We start from the raw sequence: 22241 nt of genomic DNA on the forward strand, positions 1-22241 counted from the left end.
TTAATGAAACTAGCGTATATCCAGTAAACTTATGATTCAATTAGTTGATCTTCAAATGAGTGCATTAGAACATTATTAACCATATTAACAGTAAACAAGTGCAGTAAAATAGAACAGATCATCACACATAAGGAGCACACATGAACACCATGATATAAGGTGGAAACCCAATGTGGGTGAAAACCACCTGCTACAATTCGTCTCTATCTTCTTTAATTAGAAACTTCTTTTTACAATAGTACTGGTGCAGTCTTATACTAGTATGCAGGCTTCTACCTGCAGAAGGCTACAACCTTCTTAGCTCTTGTACTAGCCAATCCATTTACTATTACATAGGTGCTGGCCTACTGAAGGCTCCAACCTTCACTCGTTTTCCAGCTGCTCCTGGAAGGGAGCTACAACCCCCTGGCTCTTGTACTGGCCGATATGTTTACCAGTACATAGGCGCCGGCCTACTGAACTCTACGATCTTCCAGGGACCACGTTTCATACATTTTCATACTGGATCCATAAATACAAAACAATCACCACAATCATCAACTTATACCTGCATCATCAATCTCTGAATCACCCAATACTGAACCACTGAAACCAGAACACAGAACAGACAACAAAACTCTGCAACAATAACCAGATCCAACTGCAACTTCAAATATCATATCTCATAATGTATACGCTACTATGAAGAATCAAACCAGCATACATACGCGCTTTTACCAAAGCCAGCCCGTGTATATCTGCAAATACTTACTCATAACTTTGCAGCTGTTCCAGACATCAGTCATACCCAGATCATAACATTCATACAATAAAACATGCGTCAATAATTCAGATCTAGTCTATCCATGATCAAACCACATAATGATAATACATTCCAAGCCTTATGATCCCGATCCATCATCCATCATCAACAGCATAGGTGCATCCTTGATTCAGATCAAGCACAACATCACAAACCCATAACCAGCATACTAGATCTCACACTTCATCAAATATTCATCACTTGCACCCTCACTTCCTTGGCCTAATGATCTTCTCTTTATATAGGTTTAGGCTTCTCTCAATACCATGGTCCAAAACCATGTTGAACCAATACCTTGGACCCAATACCCGGGGTCAACACTTCGGACCAAATACCATGGACCAAATACAACGGACCAAAACTTAGTTTTCTGACATGTACGCACCTTTCATTCTGTGAACCTGTGTGTGTACGCATACACGCCTTTTGTTCTTCTCACCCACGTGTATATGCACTTTCATCAGGGTTAACCTGTGTATATCCCTCTCTTGACCTACTGTACTAAAATCTGTCCTCTGATTGAGTTGCCATCACCTGTATCATAGCTCTGAGTGAGTTGCCATCAAGGACAACACTTGTATCATAATGCCAACAATCTGCCCCTTTGGACTTGATGGCAACCACCACACCAAGTCACTCTCCCCCTTTGACATCAAGGGCAAAGGGCGGACCAAGATATTCTCTTCTTTGATATACATTCTACTGTCCATGCTCCCCTTGAGTACATGCTGAAGTTTCTTATTGAGCTCCCCCTTTGTACATGCCAATTTGTACCAATCCGTCCATGCTCCCCCTGCAATCCATTCTCTTGGTCAATCAACAATCAGTAGCGAGATATGTCAATAATTATCATCACCAAGGACTTCTAACCATAATGCCAACAATGCATTATTCGAAGCATATGCTCCCCCTGAGCTTGTGCCAACCATCATATACCATGACAGAACCATTTCTTGAGTCTGTTCTGCTACTTTTCTTCATAGCTCCATATACGTGACTGTGCAACGTCTAACTCGCGTATATACGCGACTTGTATTCATGATACCTGCTTATGAGATTTAGAACACTGATGTTCCACACTTTCAACTTCCTCTGTGTACTCTGCTATGCCACATATTTCTGGCTGTACTTCCTTTTTCTTCCATATCTTCAATTGTGATGATGTTTTCTCCTCTTGGTATGGTGTCCACAATCTTCTCCTTCATTCCTTTGTTATATGTCCAGGCTTGTTGCATGCATAACATCTTACATGTTTCATATTCCTCCTAAAACAGTCAATGGCTTTGTGACCAAACATATTACAAGCAAAGCAATATCCCTTAAAGTACCTGGAACGTGATGATCTTTCTATGTGACAGTCTTGAACCATTCTACTTCTGCATCTGGCTGCAACATGTCCAAGATTATGACATACATAACATTCAACATTATTCATCGGAGTAAATAATCGTCTATCACTTCCACAGTTAGCAGCAAAAGATTTTCTTTGAGGAATTTCTTTCCTTGGCTGTTGATGGGGTGGTCCTCTCATCTCCTTATTGATCATTTTAGATTTCTCATTAGAGTTCCTTGCCTCACCTTTTGAGCTAGATTCACCTTCAGCAGATTCATAAAAACCAAGACCAGTTTTGATAGCAGGCGACCTTTGACTACTAAGAATGCCATCCAAAATCTTAGTACTATCTTGAAATCGTAATAGTTTATCCTTTTCTTCTAATTTACCTTTCAAGATATTTACCTCAACCTGATGTTGTTCTTCCTTTTCCATAAATTGCTTCTTCATAATTTCTTCAGACTTTCTTCCTTCTTCCACACTTTGCCTTAGTTTGAGAATTTCTTTTTCTTGTTCTTCATTTATCTCCTGCAGCATTTGACGAACTCTGAAGGCACATTCCAACTGAGATTTTAAGCTGATAATTTCTTCTTTGAGGGCACTCTCCCTTTTGCTAGGTAGATCTTGTTGATCTATGATTTTATCTGATGCTTCATTTGCTTGTCCATCTTCAATCTTAGTTGATTCATGATCTGAATACTTGCTTCCACTCAACGACGGGCTGTCATTGTTCCTTTGAGTTGTCTTCTTCTTTTGACACACTTTCTTTCCCATTGTTCTACAGATCTCCTTCAAGCGATCAAGCTTCTACCAAAGGACTTGCTCTGATACCAATTGTTGGAAATAATACTGAGAGGGGGGGGGGGGGGGTGAATCAATATTATTTAATCAATAATAAAATTTTCATTTCCATATTCAGATTCATATACACTACTTCAGTTAAGGATACCCACGTATATACGAACCTGTGATTAATGTAACTAGCGTATATCTAGTAAACTTATGATTCAATTAGTTGATCTTCAAATGAGTGCATCAGAACATTATAAAACCATATTAACAGTAAACAGGTGCAGTAAAACAGAAAAAATCATCACACATAAGGAGCACACATGAACACCATGATATAAGGTGGAAACCCAATGTGGGTGAAAACCACCTGCTGCAATTCGTCTCTATCTTCTTTAATTAGTAACTTCTTTTTACAATAGTATTGGTGCAGTCTTATACCAGTACGCAGGCTTCTACTAGTGGGCTCCAGTATTGCAGAAATAATGCTACAACTCCTGGGACTCCCTTCTTTACTTTTATCAACCCGGTAGTTCGTAACAAACTTGGAAGCGACGGTGCTGTATCCACAGGTACTAGCTCTTGCCGCAGCTGTCACTTGGTCAGCTGGCACAAGTCCACTAGGAGCTTAAGCCAACTTCTATGAGCTTTGAGAAGAAGCTTTTTAACTGATGGACGAAAGCTAACTCAAAGAAGGCTGATCTACTTGCAGAAAGAAGCTGTAAAGCTGAAAGGAAACGTAAACCCTAGCAAACCCTAATTTTACCAGCTAGCCCTACTGATGCAAGAAAGAGGATGCAAGCTACTGAAAGAGATGCCATTGACTTCTAGGAAGGTAAAATACATGTGTCTAAGCTACTTCTATAGTAACATCTGAAAAAAAACATCTTTTTGTATTTTTGAATAAGTTGCCAGAATTATCATGCATGCGATTTAACTGTTTTTGACTGTGCAGAGGTGGATTGGCGAGAGGAAATGCTTGGAGGAGGCCGGGAAGGTTCAGAGAGGGCCTAAGGGGTCCCTAACACCCTTCCAGAGAGTTTCACAGAGTTTGGCTATCAAGAAACCTCATTCGTGAGCTTCTACAGGAAGTCTGCAGGGGTTCTACAGGATGTTCTGGAATTTCTACAGGATGTCTGTAATTTTCTACAGGATGCTCAGAAATGGGATTTTGGAGGATGGATGGAGAGAGAAAGATGAAAGAGTGAGTATGGAGGTAGGATAGGGTTGTGAGGAGGTCTAGGACTTGGTGGATGGAGCTGAGGAGAGATGAAGATGGCTGGATTTGTTCAAAGAGGAGTGAAGCAATGTTGCACAAAAATTAGGGTTATGTAAGCAAATGTGGAAAACGTGAGGCAAGAATCCGAGTTAGGGGATGGAGAAGATGGGATTGATGGAGTATGGGCAGATAGAGAAGTGGTACGGGTGCTCTGCAAGTTGTTTTTCCAACTGAACCAACGAAGACTTGTAAAATCAGAGACGTAGTCACTTTGACCTAATCTGATCTAGCTAACAGTAAAGAGAATGAACAGAAGTTTATTTGCACTGAAACCATGTATACTAACTATGCAACGAAGCAATCAAGAATCTGAACATGTAACCAACTTCTGCAAATAAAAATCGAACACTAATGGTTGCATGGCGAAGCAAAGATATTGTTTTTGGTGGCAGCAAGGTCACCTTGATCCCAGCTCCTGATCCCACTGAGGGAGAGGTGAAATCAAAGGTGTTTTATGGCATTTTTCTGAAGCTTATCCCTGTTAATAACCTATCAACTCAATCTGAACATCAAAAATCTTTCTAATCATCAACAGTGACCTAGATAAACAGAAATATTTTAATCTACTTAAGAGAAATTATTTTGCAAAGACATAAAAAGCAAATAACAGTACATAAGGAAGCCTTGGCACTTGGGTTGGGCCCAACCCCAAGAGCTACATGCTCCTATAAAGAACTCAGAGCTGATGCCAAATAGAGCTGCCTTTCATTACCCAAAAATAATTATGTCACAAGAAAGTTATACAACAGTAGCTACAAAAACGAGCTGAGATAATGATAACACTATAGTGCAAAACCCAACAGTTCCAAAAGTAAACTACGAAGGCTGAGGCCTTCCTATTTATACACTACGAGGGGCCTAGTAGCCCTCCTTAATTCAAGGGACTTGGCTGTTCAAACTGCCAGTAAACAATAACTCTTCCCAAAGCTACTCGGCTGCCTTTAGGATTCCTTTTGGTGGCCTGTTGAGCTCGGAGTTGAGGGTGGAGATTTTGAGGAAGGGCCATTTAATGCAAGAGAAAACCTCCCTACAAATCCTCTCCTCAAGCTTGGTTGTCACCTGGCTCATAATTGCTTGGCTTTGCTCCAAAAGTTGTCCAAAAAACCTGAAATAACCACGTATTAGCCTCCTTGGTAAAGTGACCACCCTTATTCATTCAAATAACATAAACATACTCAAAAACATGCATAATATATGAAAAATGGTGGATTGATCAAGGACAATTAGGCAAAATGAGCCCAATAAGTTACCCAATTCGGGGCTCATCATCACCCCCTGCTAAATGGGTTGCTCATCCTTTGAGCAACTAGTCTAGCTCATCATCCTTTATAGCTTTGACCGCCTCCCTCACGTCCCAGGCCTCCGCGGTGATATCTTCTTCCCGGTCGTGGAATCCTGCTTTCCTTTCCACTTCCTCCCACTGTCTATCTTCCTCCTCTTCCTTAACTCCTTCTAGAAATCCCAAAAGCAAAGGAGGACTGAATTTCAGGCCAATCCAATTGGCCTGCAGATTTTGCATCAACTGTTTGTAGAGAGGTACCCTTGCCAAGGCCTCCCTCATCCTGGTGGGAGAGTGGTATTCCCTTATCTTCAAGCTGTGAGGCAGTGTGTTCCACCGCCTTGTGTAGGCATGCAGGCAGTTTTCTCCCAACAGTCTCTCCATGTCCTCAAAGTGGGCAATAGCTTGAGCTTGTTGCTCAATGTATTCCAGGAAATCCTGAGGGCTGTTGGCCAAGTGTTGGTGAGCACTTATCACTGTTGAGGGGTCATCCGACTCTGCTCTGATCATTAGTGGCTCACTGAGTTCTCTGCCTATGATACTGTGGACCTCTGCTGCTCTCTTTTCCTCATGATTCATCCAAGAGGCCATGGCCATAAGTTGGACATCTCCTATCACAGTGTTGGGATCCCATGCATTCATGTTTGGAAGGGCTAAGTTGTGCAAGTAAAGCTCTGACAATTTGGCCCTGTCCTCTGATGAACTATTGCCACATAGAGCTGCAAATTGATGATAATTTTGGAATGGAGTGATGCCCCTTTGGGCCAAGGTGTTGATCTGAAACTATAACCACTGATCCTTAAGGTATAGGGCGTATGATTTGGCAGGCTGCCTACACTGCAGAGCTTCTATCGCCCAGCTGGCCATGTAGGCCAGTTGGGCCTCCTTTTCTTGTACCTGCTATTTCAGAGACTGTATCTCTTGGCCTGCTTGCAATTCCTTCTCCTATAGCTATCTATTCAATGTCTCAATTTCAGCCTGCAACCCATCTCTCTTCTGCTGTTCATCATGGGTTTCTTTGTCTATTGTGGGCTCCTCTTGTTGCTGTTGTTCTCCCAAGATGTGAGGTCTGTCTTCCTTTTTCTGTCCTTGTAACTGTAGCTGCTGTTTAAGCATCTCATTTTCTTCCTATAGCTTGACCCGCTGGCTGCTCTCCACATGCCGTACCATAGCCAATTCCCTTCTCGCCTCTTTGAGTTGCTCCTCCAGGGGACCTATATCTGCCACACCCTTGGACTTAGCGATCTTCATCCAAGTGTGGGTCCTCACTCTCTCTTCTTCTAGTGCAAGGAAAAGTGGCACTGTGAATTTTTGGGGAATGATCTTTCCAGCCTCTAAGAAGTTATAGTAGGAGCCCAAGCTGGGCTGGGGGCTAGGTTCAACAATTTTCTCCACCTTTTCTTCCTCCTATGGTGATTTAGCTGCCTCTCCTTCCATTTCTTCAGTCTCCTTTAGACTAGTCAGTGTTTCCTATAGAACAGTCTCAGCATCCTGTAGAGAGGCCTTTGTGTCCAACATTTTCATTCTTTCTCTCCAGGTGGATGTCTTCGGGCTTCCCCATTCATAAGTGATGGATTCCTTGGAGGGAGACCTCTCCTTTTGTGTAGCTGGGGTGTCTACAATCGTGATTGGCTCTTTTGATGGTGGCTGGGGTCTGTCAGTCTTTATCCTCATGCTCCTTCTTGCCTTAAAATACATGGAAGGCTCCCTCTTTCGCTTCCCTTCTTGCTTTGGAGATGTGCTTAGGGTGGCCAGCACAACTGCTGCCTCCCTGGCTAAAATCTCAGGCGATTTTTCTTTCTGTTTCGCTATTTCTAGACTTCCTGTAGGAAGTCATGTGCTGACTATTTTCTGGCTTCCTGTAGAAGCTGTTTTCACTGTTTTGGTTTGCTTAGCTGGGGGTGCCTTCCCTTTTAATTTTGCTGTGGTTGTCTTGGTTGTGTCCTCACTTTCTTGGACTTTTTCAGTCCTCTCTGCCCTGCTCTGCAATCGTTTCTCCCTTGGTGTTTGTGCCTGTGTTCCACCCACAGTTTTGGGCTTAGCAGCTTGGCCTTTCTCTTGTTTCTCTTCTTGTTCTTTCTGTGGTGGTCTGTCCTGGGTTTTCTTACCCTTGGCTTTCTCTTCTACCTCAATGTGCTCCCTTTCCTCACTACTGGATGAAGTGAGTTCCTCGGCCAGAATTCGAATATCATCATCCTTGGACATGTTGTGGAAAATCTCCCAGGAGAGAGGGACAGTGTAGGTCTGGAGGGCATCTTCCTCTAGAAGCTTGATAAGCCCATGATGGGCTAGCTGATCCAGTGTCCCTTCCTTCAATTTTGTGCCACACTCAATTAATGATTGTAGGAGGAAATAGGGGATGCTTAACTTTTGTTCTGGGGGTAAATCCATCCTATGTCTGAGTTCACTTAGCAACCGGAAGTGATAACCATAAAAAATACTGAACCGCCCCTCACAGGTAATGTATTTCATCATCTGAAGGCTGACCTCGCTCCAAAAAGGGTGTAGGCTGGCTCTCCGGACCCCATTCTTATCTTTTGAAAATTGTTCCTCTGGTAGGAAGAATTCTTTCTTGGCCTTTTGGCCCAATGCCCTCTCCTCTTTGCTCCAGGGTATCCCTAATGGCAGATCAGTAACCCGACTAATGAGTTGTGGGGTAAGCTTTAGGGTCAACCCTCTGAAATTCACAGTGGCCAGTGTCTTTGATTTAGGTTGCAGGGACATTAAGAATTCTTCTGTCACCTCATTGTCATGACCTTGAATTCTGTCACAAAAGGTCATCCAATTGGCATGGGTGAATAGGTTCACCACCTCGGGAGTTTCATGCAATTTTCTGGAATCCGAGGGTTCCTTCCTAATAAACCCTCCTGGCATGGTGAGAGTGCTCTGTTTCAATGCTTTGAGTAGAAAGGGACTGCTGTTTTATGGTTTCCTCTTTTGATCCTCAGGACAGGATTTCTCAGGTGTTTGTATTTCAACTTTGCACCAATTCCCTGGTTATAATGCTTTTGCTGCCCAAAACTCGACTGTCAAAAGGGAATTAGGCTCCCACAGACAGAGTGTAGAGCTTAATTTTCATCCCCAGCATGCATACAACCACATAAAATTCACATTCTTCATGCACAGGTTAGCCCTCACAGTGGTTTATCATTTCTAGAGGAGGAATTTCTTAACAGGAACTGTGGAGGAGAATTTGACGCAGAACCAACTGAAAAATTCCGTGTATCACACAGGCAAACTACTATTCTTGACCCACAGGCAAACTTGTCTCTAATTCTCCTACTCCAGATAGTTCAATTCACCACCTTTCGAAATATCATGCATGGGAATGGTGTTTTCGAGCCTACCTCTCTTCGAAACTCCAATTTCGACGCAGAAAGTCCAGGCTTCTCTGCTCTGAGAGGTTATGCCGTGTTTCATGTAGAGCTCCTTCTTGTAGAACGCTTTGCCGGCTTCTGGAGGATGTCACAGCGCTTCTAAACGAGCCTGGGACGCGGGAGGATTTTGAAACAGGCCGAGAAGCTCGGGCTAACAAACTGCGGAGGAGGAGGACGTGTACTTTGCTGAGAACGGTTGCAAGTGTAAATGACAGCGGTTAACGTGAGTTCTTCGGCTGAGCATTTTTGAATTACGGCGCAATTCATGGCGAGGGGGGTGAGGTGGCCAGGCCGATCTGTTAGCCAACGTCATGGCCATCATTCCTCTGCGTGTCTCTAACCGCCGTTACCTTCCCTCTGCCATTAACCGTTGCCCCCACTGCTAATCCCGCCGATTCTCCCCGACTGGACACTTCCCATGTGTCAGCTGCACGTCTCTTTGGTGAATTCGAACGTAACCGAGCTCGTTTTGATCCCATGAGGCCATTCGATTGACTGTGGGTGGCCAGTTGACTGGCCACCGAATTTGTTCAATCCTAACCATTTCACAGATATGCAGTTTTCGGAATATGGTCCATGCAATTTGACGAATAAGGTTAGACACTTACCTGTGTGGTCGTGGACGTGTTCTGCAGGCTTCGGGACTTGGAACGACGTCTTTGCTAGCTGCTGCTTCGTGCACAGGTGCTGGATTCCTTCTTTCATTGGTTGATGCTGTGTGCATGGCTTTGGGACCCGATCCTCTGGTTGTAAAGGTTGCATGCACAGGCTCTGTCTGATTTCAACTGTCGAGGAGGTGTTCACGTCCAAGCAGAATTTTTTCATGCCCCCGGTGTCGATTTCAGCTGCTACTGACTCCAGAGTATGTGCTCCAGACGGATCAACTGCTACAGGATTCCTGTAGGACATCCTGTAGCTACTTCTCCTCCTGGGATGCATGCTGAAACAAGCAAGGTTATATTCGTGGATGAAGGGTCTTGATGGAGCTTTGACAGGTAGAGTGTGCGAGCCTTCGTGTGCTTGATTTGTCACTTGGAAAAAAAAATTTCAATCTGAGGAGAACAAGACTCTTTGTATGACTGTGCAGGAATACATAACCAGATTGTTGCAATGGCGGTGGAAAAAGATGAAACCAGTGATGGATGGAAGAGAGGGGTGGCTGCAGGCCTAATCAACAAACTTCAAGCTTTAAATCCCTTTCCAAAATCAAATTTGGCCTGCCCGAAGGCTCTACATGATGTTTCCTGTAGAAATGCAGAACTTCCTGTAGAAAGCCCCAAAACTTCCTGTAGAAAGCTCAGAACTTCCTATAGGAGGTTGAATCTGGACCCGAATGTGTTCAAATCTTGGAAAAAGTGAGTGGCTATGGAGGGAGTGTCTGTAGGGATGCCTTGTAGCCTGGTATGGACCCATGTCCTCGTTTTGCACGACCTTCTTTATCTACACTGTATTCCCTGCAACCTGCAATAATTCCAGAGATTAGACCTGTTTCTTTTTCTCCTTCTCTTTTTTCTTTTTTCTTTTACTTTTTTTTTTTTTGAGAGATAGCAGGGGCACCCTCATGAGGTTTTCACCCCCACTATCTGCCCTGGGTGCCTCAGAGAGGTTTTCACCCAAGGATATTTTTTATTCCATTTCTTTATTTTTTGAGAGACAACTGGGGTGCCTCCATGAGGTTTTCACCCTCACTGTCTGCCCTGGGTGCCTCAGAGAGGTTTTCACCCAAGGATCTTTTTTTATTCCTTTTTTTTTTTTTTTGATGTTCAAGGTGTGGGCGGAATAGAGGCAGAACCCTGCTCCACTACCAGCACTAATTTTTCCAAAGTTTCAATGAACTCCTGTCTTGAAAGGGGTTTCTTGTAGATTTTCAATCGATGCCCATTGAAAAGCATGGGGATGGCTTATTCATCAATGGTCCTGATAAGGACTAAACCATTGTCATTGCATTTCTCCACTGTATATGGTCCTAACCATCTTGTCCTCAGCTTTCCTTTGAAATCCTTGTATCTTGAGTCATACAGCAGCGCCCAATCTCCCGGCTGGAATTGATTTTCATTAAGGTGACGGTCATGCCATCTCTTCCTCTAGAGTTGAACTACTTTTGAGTGGAGGAGGGCCTGCATTCGCTGTTCATCTAATCCATTCAGCTGCAGTAATCTTTCACGTTGAGCATGGCTAAGATATAAGTCCAGCTGACCTGCCATCCTCAATGTATTGTACTCGAACTATATGGACAACAAAGCTTTCTTCTTGTAGACCAGCTCATAAGGTGTGAAACCTATTGTAGTCTTCCAAGTGGTGTTGTAGGCCCAAGTGGCCTCAACCAGGCGATTTGCCCAATCCTTTCTGCTGCTTCTCACCACCTTAGTCAAAATCCCTTCCAATGCTCTATTAGTGACTTCCACCTGCCCATTTTCTTGTGGATGATATGGGATGGAAGTCCTGTGCTTGATCTTGTGATGAGCGAGCAAGTCTTCGATCAGGTTGGAGGTGAACTGGCTTCCTTGATCGGTGACTAACTCTCTTGGGTAGCCAAACTTGTAGAAGATATTTTCCCTTAAAAACTCAGCCACCTTTTCTTCTGTCGCTGCTTTGATTGCCTTTGTTTCTGCCCACTTTGTCAGATAGTCAGTGCACACAATGATGTAAGACCTTTGCTTTGAAGGAGGGTTGATAGGACCCACAAAATCCATGCCCCACTTCTCAAATGGCTCGAAGGTCACTTGAGGTTGGAGAGGCATTTCATCCCTTGGAGTTGGTTTCCCCATCCTCTGACATCGGTCACACTGGCTGATGTATCTTTTGACATCTTGGTGAAGAGTAGGCCAATAGTAGCTTGCCTGTAGAATTTTGAAGGCAGTCCTTTTGCTGCAAATTGGCCTCCACAAGGTCCGTCATGACAGGTTAGGAGGATGTCAAAGAATTCCTCCTCCCTAACACAACACCTCAAGATCTGATCTGGGCCAAGTTTGAACAGGTTGCCCCCGATCCAAGTGAATGGGGCACTCTTCCTTACAATTTTTCTCTTCTCCTTTGAGGATAGATGCGGAGGAAATTGTTCTGAGACCAAGTAATTTGCTATATCAACAAACCATGGAGAGAGTATTGAGATAGCAAACAGGTGTTCATCTGGCATCTAATCATCCACTGTCCCTTCTTCACCTGCAGGAAAATCCAATCTAGACAAGAAGTCAGCAACAACATTTTCTTTACCTGGCTTGTCGACAATAGTCAAATCAAATTGCTGCAACAAAAGTAACCATCTAAAGATACGAGCATTTACATCAGGCTTATTCATTAAATATCTAATCGTAGCATGATAAGTGTGTACAAATGTTTGATAACCAGTGATGTAGTGTCTGAACTTGTTTAGGGAATGGACTAAAGCCAGGAACTCTTTCTCGGTTACAGTATAGTTCATTTCTGCCTTGGACAGGTTTTTGCTGACGAAGTATATGGCATATGGCAGTTTCCCCTCAACTTGTCCTAAGGCTGCCCCTATGGCTTTGTTCGATGCATCAGTGTGGATGTGGAAAGGTAGGGCCCAGTTTGGACCTCTTAAGATCGGGGCGGACACCAGCTTATCTTTCAACTCATCCAGAGCCCCTTGACAGTCGTCAGTCCATTTAAACTCAACATATTTCCCTAAGAGGCCAAACAATGGTGAGGCTAGCTTACTGAAATCTTTAATGAATCTTCTATAATATCCTGCTAAGCCTAGGAAACTCCAAACATCTCTCACCTTTTGATGAGGTGGGACCTTATGGATGATAGCAATCTTGTTAGGATCCACCTGTAATCCTTGCCGAGAAATGGTATGACCTAACACGGTCCCTTCAGTCATTAGGAATTCACACTTTTTGGGACTGAGGGACAGGTCCATCTCAATGCACTTAGTTAGAACTTTTCCCAGATTAGTCAATGCTTCTTGGAAGTTGGACCCATAAGGAGTAAAGTCATCCATATAGATTTCTACCGAATCATGGACCAACTCAGAAAATATGCTCAATACTGCTCTCTGGAAAGTGGCAGGAGTGTTGCATAGCCCAAAGGGAAGGACTCGGTAGGCAAAGGTGCCCCATGGACAAGTGAAGGTGGTTTTATCTTGGTCCTCCGAGCTTATTTGGATCTGGTTATACCCGTTGAACCCATCTAGAAAAGAGAAGAACTTCTTCCCTGCCAGTCGATCCAACACTTGATCTATGAACGTCAAAGGGAAATGGTCTTTCTTGGTGGCCTTGTTAAGTTCTCGGTAATCTACACAGATTCTCCACTTCCCGTTCTTCTTGGGCATGAGCACTAGAGGTGAGACCCACTCACTATCGGAGATAGGGTAGATGAATCCTGCATCCAACAATTTTTTCAATTCTTCTTTGACAATGTCTTTAAGAGCTGGATTCATTCTCCTCTGAGGCTGCCTGACTGGTTTACAATCTTCTTTAATGTAAATGTGATAGGTATAGACCGAAGGGTGGACTCCTTTCATCTCCTTATAGCTCCAAGTGAAAGCATCCAGGTGATTGTTCAGTAAGCTACACAACTCCTTCTCCTGGGAGGGAGATAGGGAGGACCTGATCTTTAAAGTCCTTTCAGGGCCAAACTCCACATTCTTAGCTCTAGGAGAGGTCGGATCAGTCACACAGAGGTCCACTAAAGTGCTGACTTGGGTATCTTCCACCAATTCCTCTAAGGACAGTGCACTGGGAGGTGGATTTTGAATCAAAGTCTCAATCAAATCATCCTCGGTTTGAGGGCCTCCCTCAGTGGTTTCTACTGTGCACAATGGTGCAGAGTAGACCTCATCCTCATCTCCCTCTTCCAACTAGAGCGGTAAATCATGTTCTAGCAAAGGTTGGGCAGGAGGGTATAGGACTAGTTGCTTGGACATAGGCCCATTCTTGATGGTCATGCTTCCAGCTCGACAACTGATGTAAGCATCCGTAGTGGCTAACCACGACCTTCCCAAAATGAGGGGGTATCTGGTGAGCTTTGCCTTTGGCTGAAGGACCAAGAAGTCTGCAGGGTACTCCCAAGAGTCAACAGAGACCAAGACATCTTCCACAATCCCTTCGGGAGTCACGGTGGAGCGATCTGCTAACTGCAGGACTGTCGAGGTCTTCCTTAAGGAACTCTGAAGGTTGAATTTAAGCATGGTGTCCCTGGTCATCACATTAATGGTAGCCCCTAGATCAATCAAGGTATGGGGGATTATGGTGCCATTGATGTGGACATCAACTACAGGACTCCCAAGGTCCAAATACTTTGGATAGATGACTTGCCCCAACATTAGATCGGACAGTTGTCCTATGACATTGATAGTCGGGCATCTCTCTTTCGCCTACCCGGGTGCCTGAAACACTTCTCCTTGATCAATTTGTTGTATATTGGTACATCTTTTATGGCCAGGAGGAAGTGGTATTTTCACACACAACTGTTTAAGTTCTCCTAGAAGTTCAGTCTCCTCTGGGTTTGGTTGCGTGGTTACTGTTAGTCTCTCAGGGAAGGGTGGAATGGCTTTGGGTTCACTTTCCTGTTTCTCTTCCTCGTCCTCTGGTGGAGGAGGTTGGCGATCTGGAAGGGTCTTCCCAGATCGCAGGTTGATCTCCTGGATCTCCACAGCATAGGTAGGGCATGTTGTCTCCCCAGTGTATACCTGCTGGGCCTGTCGGTTGTTGGGGTTCGGGTTCGGTTGGGCAGGCATCTGGGGTTGTCTTGGGGGAGCAGGAGGTAATGGTTGTGGCTGAGCTGGTGGGGGAGGCAGAATGGCGGGAGGAGAGTTGTATTGGGGCCTCCACCCCGGTTGAGGTGCATTCCACTGAGGCTGTGGCTGGACATGTGAGTGAAACGAATGAGCAGTGGGTTGACTATGGTATTGAGGTGGATAAGACCACGGAGGAGGTGCGGACCAGGAAGGATGAGCAGGGGGACCCTAAGAAGGTATGTGAGTAGATTGGTTGGGGCTATAATAAGCTTGGGATGTCCCTTGCATCCCCTGCTGGTAAGGTCTGGGCCCATGCGGCCTCCTTTGGTTGAGGAAGTAGAGAGGTTCAGTGGTTGCCTCAGTCCCTTGGTACATGGCTTTAAATCCAGGTAAGGTTGGGCATTGGTTTGTGTGGTGGTTTTCCTCCCAAACGAAACATACCTCTACTGAGTGCAATGGACACTCGTTCTTAGGGTGCTTCCTTGTACATCTAGGACAAAAAATGGCCAAAGCCCTCTCAGCTTCCTCTTTCTTTTGTTGGATTCGGAAAGTATCAAGTTGCATGGCAATGGTCTGTCTCATCTCACTTTTGAGGTCTTCCATCTGATTGGAAAACTCATGCTTGGAGAAGGTGGTATTAGCTGAAAGTGGATTCCCCCTACCTCTTTGCTGGGCTACCCTAGAGTGGTTTCTAAACACAGTCTTTATGTCCTCATAAGGTAGTTGGTAGATGTCTCCTCCAGCTAGCATGTGAAGGGTATCTAGAAGGTCTTCAGGGACTCCTCGAAGTAGAACCAACTTCAGAGATTTAGGGTCAAGTGTGCACCTGGCCCGTTTATAACTTAGTTGGAACCTTTCCTCGTAGTCTTCTAAAGATTCGTCATTTCCCATGGTCATCGGGAAGATCTCTCCCTTTTTTTCCTTTGACCTACAGTAGTCCCGGTATTTGTTGTTAAAGGCTTGCTGCATCTGAGCCCAAGTGGTGATACTGTTTCTAGGTAACCCCATGAACCAGCGTAATGCTGCATCCTTGAGGGTAGAGGGAAAGAGTTTCAACTTTTGCTCGTCTTCTGCATAGTCATAAGTTCGACAAAGGACAGCAAACTCAAACAGGAAGGTATCAGGGTCTTCAGTGGTCAATCCATGGAAATGAGGTAAGGCTGAGGGACTTATGTTCTTCATCTTCATGTCCCCGTTGGTCTCTCGGATAGGGAAGGTACCTTCAATTCTCTCATCATCTTCTCTACCGTTTCTGTTTTCAGCCATGGTCTCAAAAGGAATGTTTTCTTGCTCTTCTTCTGTTATAGGATCTTCGTATATCTCAGGAGGTTCACCTATAGGTTCTTCTGGGTCACTGCCACCAAAGAAGAGAGAAGGGTGACTCAGTGAAGTGGTGGGGGTGTTGGGTAGGAATTTTCCAGTATTATCTCTGTTCCTACGAGGCATGAAAAGATTTTTGGTTGCTTTTGCTTTTTTTCTACTTGTACCTGCAAAACTGAAACAGATGGAATTGCAACTAAACGAAATCTATCTTGCGGAAATGAAAATGCGGAATTGAAATGAAAGCAGGAAAGGACTAATCTATTTTGCTGAAATCAAATTGCGAGAATGAAATGCTAGACTACACTTACATAATTGAAATTCTATTCTACGCTTGCAGAATTGAAATTGTGGAATTGAAAGGCTAATCTATGAAAGCAGGAAATGTCTAATTTACTTTTGCAGAAATGAAATTGCAGAATGGAACTGAAATAAACTACTTAGCAGAAGGTTAGAGTAGGAAAATAGAAGAAAAGCAGCAATCACAAATACTCTGACGCTTCTTCGACAACACTGCCAAAAAGAATGGTGGGCTCCAGTATTCCAACAAAAATGCTGCAACTCCTGGGACTCCCTTCTTTACTTTTATCAACCCGGTAGTTCGTAACAAACTTGGAAGTGACGGTGCTGTATGCACAAGTACTAGCTCTTGCCGCAGCTGTCACTTGGTCAGCTGGCACAAGTCCGCTAGGAGCTTAAGCCAAATTCTATGAGCTCTGAGAAGAAGATTTTTAACTGATGGATGAAAGCTAACTCAAAGAAGGCTGATCTACTTGCAGAAAGAAACTGGAAAGCTGAAAGGAAACGTAAACCCTAGCAAACCCTAATTTTACCAGCTAGCCCTACTGATGCAAGAAAGAGGATGCAAGCTACTGAAAGAGATGCCATTGACTTCTAGGAAGGTAAAATACATGTGTCTAAGCTACTTCTACAGTAACATCTGAAAAAAAACATCTTTTTGTATTTTTGAATAAGTTGCTAGAATTATCATGCATGCGATTTAACTGTTTTTGACTTTGCAGAGGTGGATTGGCGAGAGGAAATGCTTGGAGGAGGTCGGTAAGGTTCAGAGAGGGCCTAAGGGGTCCCTAACACCCTTCCAGAGAGTTTCACAGAGTTTGGCTATCAAGAAACCTCATTCATGAGCTTCTACAGGAAGTATACAAGGGTTCTACAGGATGTTCTGGAATTTCTACAGGATGTCTGTAATTTTCTACAGGATGCTCAGAAATGGGATTTTGGAGGATGTATTGAGAGAGAAAGATGAAGGAGTGAGTATGGAGGTAGGACAGGGTTGTGAGGAGGTCCAGGACTTGGTGGATGGAGCTGAGGAGAGATGAAGATGGCTGGATTTGTTCAAAGAGGAGTGAAGCAATGTTGCACAAAAATTAGGGTTATGTAAGAAAATGTGGAAAACGTGAGGCAAGAATCCGAGTTAGGGGATGGAGCAGATGGGATTGATGGAGTATGGGCAGATAGAGAAGTGGTACGGGTGCTCTGCAAGTTGTTTTTCCAACTGAACCAACGAAGACTTGTAAAATCAGAGACCTAGTCACTTTGACCTAATCTAATCTAGCTAACAGTAAAGAGAATGAACAGAAGTTTATTTGCATTGAAACCATGTATACTAACTATGCAACGAAGAAATCAAGAATCTGAACATGTAACCAACTTCTGCAAATAAAAATCGAACGCTAATGGTTGCATGGCGAAGCAAAGATAGTGTTTTTGGTGGTAGCAAGGTCACCTTGATCCCAGCTCTTGATCCCACTGAGGGAGAGGTGAAATCAGAGGTGCTTGATGGCCTTTTTCTGAAGCTTGTCCCTATTAATAACCTATCAACTCAATCTGAACATCAAAAATCTTTCTAATCATCAACAATGACCTAGATAAACAACAAGATTTTAATCTACTTAATAGAAATTATTTTGCAAAGACATAAAAAGCAAATAACAATACATAAGGAAGCCTTGGCACTTGGGTTGGGCCCAACTCCAAGAGCTACAGGCTCCTATAAAGAACTTAGAGCTGATGCCAAATAGAGCTGCCTTTCATTACCCAAAAATAATCATGTCACAAGAAAGTTATACAACAATAGCTACAAAAACGAGCTGAGATAATGATAGCACTATAGTGCAAAACCCAACAGTTCCAAAAGTAAACTATGAAGGCTGAGGCCTTTCTATTTATACACTACGAGGGGCCTAGTAGCCGTCCTTAATTCAAGGGACTCGGCTGTTCAAACTGCCAGTAAACAGTCACTCTTCCCAAAGCTGCTCGGCTGCCTTTAGGATTCATTTTGGTGGCCTGTTGAGCTCAGAGTTGAGGGTGGAGATTTCGAGGAAGGGCCATTTAATGCAAGAGACAACCTCCCTACGAATCCTCCCCTCAAGCTTGGCTGTCGCCTGGCTCATAATTGCTTGGCTTTGCTCCAAAATTTGTCCAAAATACCTGAAATAACCATGTATTAGCCTCCTTGGTAAGGTGACCACCCTTATTCATTCAAATAACATAAACATACTCAAAAACATGCATAATCTATGAAAAATGGTGGAATGATCAAGGACAATTAGGCAAAATGAGCCCAATAAGTTACCCAATTTGGGGCTCATCATCTACCTGCAGAAGGCTACAACCTTCTTAGCTCTTGTACTAGCCGATCCATTTAATAGTACGTAGGCTTCGACCTACTAAAGGCTCCAACCTTCACTCATTTTCTAGCTGCTCCTGGAAGGGAGCTACAACCCCTTGGCTCTTGTACTAGCCGATATGTTTACCAGTACGTAGGCACGACCTACTGAACTCTACTATCTTCTAGGGACCATGTTTCATACATTTTCATACTAGATCCATAAATACAAAACAATCACCACAATCATCAACTTATACCTGCATCATCAATCTCTGAATCACCCAATACTGAACCACTAAAACCAGAACACAGAACAGACAACAGAACTCTGCAACAATAACCAGATCCAACTGCAACTTCAAATATCATATCTCATAATGTATACGCTACTATGAAGAATCAAACCAGCGTACATACGTGCTTTTACCAAAGCCAACCCGCGTACAGATCTGCAAATACTTACTCATAACTTTGCAGCTGTTCCAGACATCAGTCATACCCAGATCATAATATTCATACAATAAAACATGCGTCAATAATTTAGATCTAGTCTATCCATGATCAAACCACATAATGATAATACATTCCAAGCCTTATGATCCTAATCCATCATCCATCATCAATAGCATAGGTGCATCCTTGATTTAGATCAAGCACAACATCACAAACCCATAACCAGCATACTAGATCTCACACTTCATCAGATATTCATCACTTGCACCCTTACTTCCTTGGCCTAATGATCTTCTCTTTATATAGGTTTAGGCATCTCTCAATACCATGGTCCAAAACCATGTTGAACCAATACCTTGGACCCAATACCTGGGGTCAACACTTCAGACCAAATACCATGGACCAAAACTTAGTTTTACGACATGTACACGCCTTTCATTCAGTGAACTTGCGTGTGTACGTATACGTGCCTTTTGTTCTTCTCACCCGCGTGTATATGCAATTTCATCAAGGTTAACCTGCATATATCTCTCTCTTGATCTGCTATACTACGATCTGTTCTCTGATTGAGTTACCATCACTTGTATCATACCTCTGAGTGAGTTGCCATCAAGGACAACACTTGTATCATAATGCCAACACAAATCTAGTCCCAATTTTTTTTTTTTCTTGGATTCCTCGTTAAGCGTGCTTAATTTGCTGATAGTCGCGCCGATCAGCGAGATATGCTGAGAAATAGTCGCGTTGACCTCCTTCTGGCGCTTGTTGTCAGTTAGGAAGTCACACCAATGCCTGTAAGTGAAGATTAGGGTTTGTCCCAAATCTTGACTAGTGTGTTTTTCTCTCATGATTTCGACCCCATAAGGTTTTTACACTGTTTTCTCCCTGACTAGAAAGTTGCTTTTCATTTGGTTTGTTTGCTTGTTGATATGTCATCTTTCCTTTTGATTTCTTGGGTCATTGGATGGTCAGTGGCACTAGGTCATCTAGATTGTCATCCATTCAGCTGATTGTGAACTTAGTGAGTCGAGTTGTTGGTGCATTTACTCATTGCATTTCATTTAAATCCTTCTATGACTTTGACCTCCATTACACAAGTTTGAAAAGTTTTCGTTTTCTTGTCTAAACGTTTCTATCCGACATGGATCACATTGCTTGTCTTGTTTTTGGTATAGTTGGTGTTTCATTAGTCTGAATGAGTTTCTCTTTTTGTGTTTTAATTTGCTTGAAGAGCTAATTGTCTCAAAAACTTTTTCATCGAAGTGTTGTATGCGAAAAATTCATTTCGTCGTTTCATGGAAAGTATGAAATTCTAGTTTGTTGCATTAGTATGCTATGGTAGTCAGCATCATTGAAGACTAGGATTGCATTGGCATTTGAAAAGAAAAAGAACTCTTTTTGCTTTTGGAAGGACTGTTAGAAATGTACTTTTCAGGAAATTAGGAATTGGAATGTATTTTTCATTAGTTTATTTTCTCGAAAAGTGAAGTAGTGAAAAATCATTTTTCTTTCAATTGCTTGGTTGTTTGCATTTGATTGTGTGTTTTCTACCCTCTCTAGTGTAGACAATTCATCGAATTAAAAGGGTCTTGTCTCATTTAGTTGCATTTAGGGTTTTTCGAGTCACATCGCTAAGGCTTGAAAATTGAGACATAACTCAAGATAAACTTTAAAATGAACTCAATTAACCTAAGGCGCACTTGAACTATAATGATCACATATAGAAGGTCTAGGCTAGAGACATGTTCCGGCATCTTTAAACCTAGTAGCTGTCGTTAGCTTCGACACTAAACAGAACTAATACGGATTTGTGCTCCCTGTATTGTCGAGTATATAATGGGAGACCCCTCTAGGCTGCAATCCTTTATCCATAGGAAGCCGAGTCAGCTGCCTTGCAAACATGATACACTGAACAAAACATTCAGGGAGATTGCTTGCCAGTATTTCTCGGTTCGTCGGGAGGCAATTTGCAGTTCATGGTTTCATGGTAATCCTTTTTACCTAGACCATCCAGAGTAGTCATTTGATATTTTTGACTCATTAAACTTAAAAGATCATTCGAGTGTTTGTCCTTTCAAGCTTGTTTCCAATTGAAAGTGATAGAGTCATCTTTGTTTCTTTCTTGACTCGTTAAACATGAAATAGCACCAGTCTATTTATGTGTCTTAATAAATTGATTGCCCATGATATTGTAACATCTTGTTAGTATTTATGGACCAAATCGTGAGTTCCCCTTAAAGAATTTTTTAAATCCTTGAAGTTTATCTCTCTCTTTTCCTATTAGCTAAGACAAGGTCATCGTGGTTGAACCATCTGGTTCACCTAGTTCCTCTTCCTCTCCTTCGTTTGAAAGATATCCTGAGGAGCCATTTCTTGAATTACCAGAGTAACTCGAGGACCAAGGTGTTGAAATTGGAATCATTCTAAGCATTCAACCTTTGTCATCACGTCCTCTACCTAGTTTAGATACTGGGTCACCTGCTGATTTTGGCCCGAAATTTCTGGACAATCCTGTTCAAACTCCTGAGAGTTCGTTGACCACTAACAGTCAGCTTGGACTAGTTATCTATCCTTCGAATCCTTTTTTTGACCCTATTGTGATATCACCGCAGCATCCGTATAGTCCGTACGATCAGCTGGGTGTTCCTTTGGAATTATCCCCTCGTACTTCTTCAGTCGTTCGTCGTCATTTGTTCCCAAATATGGAACCCGAAGGTGATGCTCCAGTCACCTCTCTAGATGAGTTATTAGTTTCTACTCCACACACTCTCGAGGAGGAAGATCATCCTTTTCTTCCTGAAGGTTTCCGTGATACAAGAAGCATTACCGTCAATGTGCATTGGGAATTTCCACCTAATTATGTATCCTTGGCACAATTGGTTTCAGGTACACCTAGTGCCTCATCACTTTACCATAACCTTGTTTGGGCATCCGGTGCCATGCCTACTAGAGGTCCATTCATTATGAACTAGACCTCCGAATAGGCTGTTACCTTAGTCCCGATACAACCCACCGTTCTGAACCCTCTTGTATCGTCCGTCCCTGTTACTCGTCTAGTCCAACTAGTGGTCTCTGTCAGTTCCTCAATCCCTCCGGTCAGTGGCCAAGCTGTGCCACCACCTGGGGGGCAGAATCTGAATGTTTCTATGGTGTCAGGCACCACCAATGTGAGTGGCTCACAGGCTCACATGCTTGGTATGAACCAACCTTCTTTTGGTGTTATTCAAAACCCTGTTGGTCCTGCTGGATCAAGCAATGTCCAGTACCAATAGGTTC

This window comes from Pinus tabuliformis, chromosome 9, assembly GCF_031772625.1.
Source record: "Pinus tabuliformis cultivar Carrire ecotype Pingquan chromosome 9, CPIR1, whole genome shotgun sequence".
NCBI lineage: Eukaryota > Viridiplantae > Streptophyta > Pinopsida > Pinales > Pinaceae > Pinus > Pinus tabuliformis.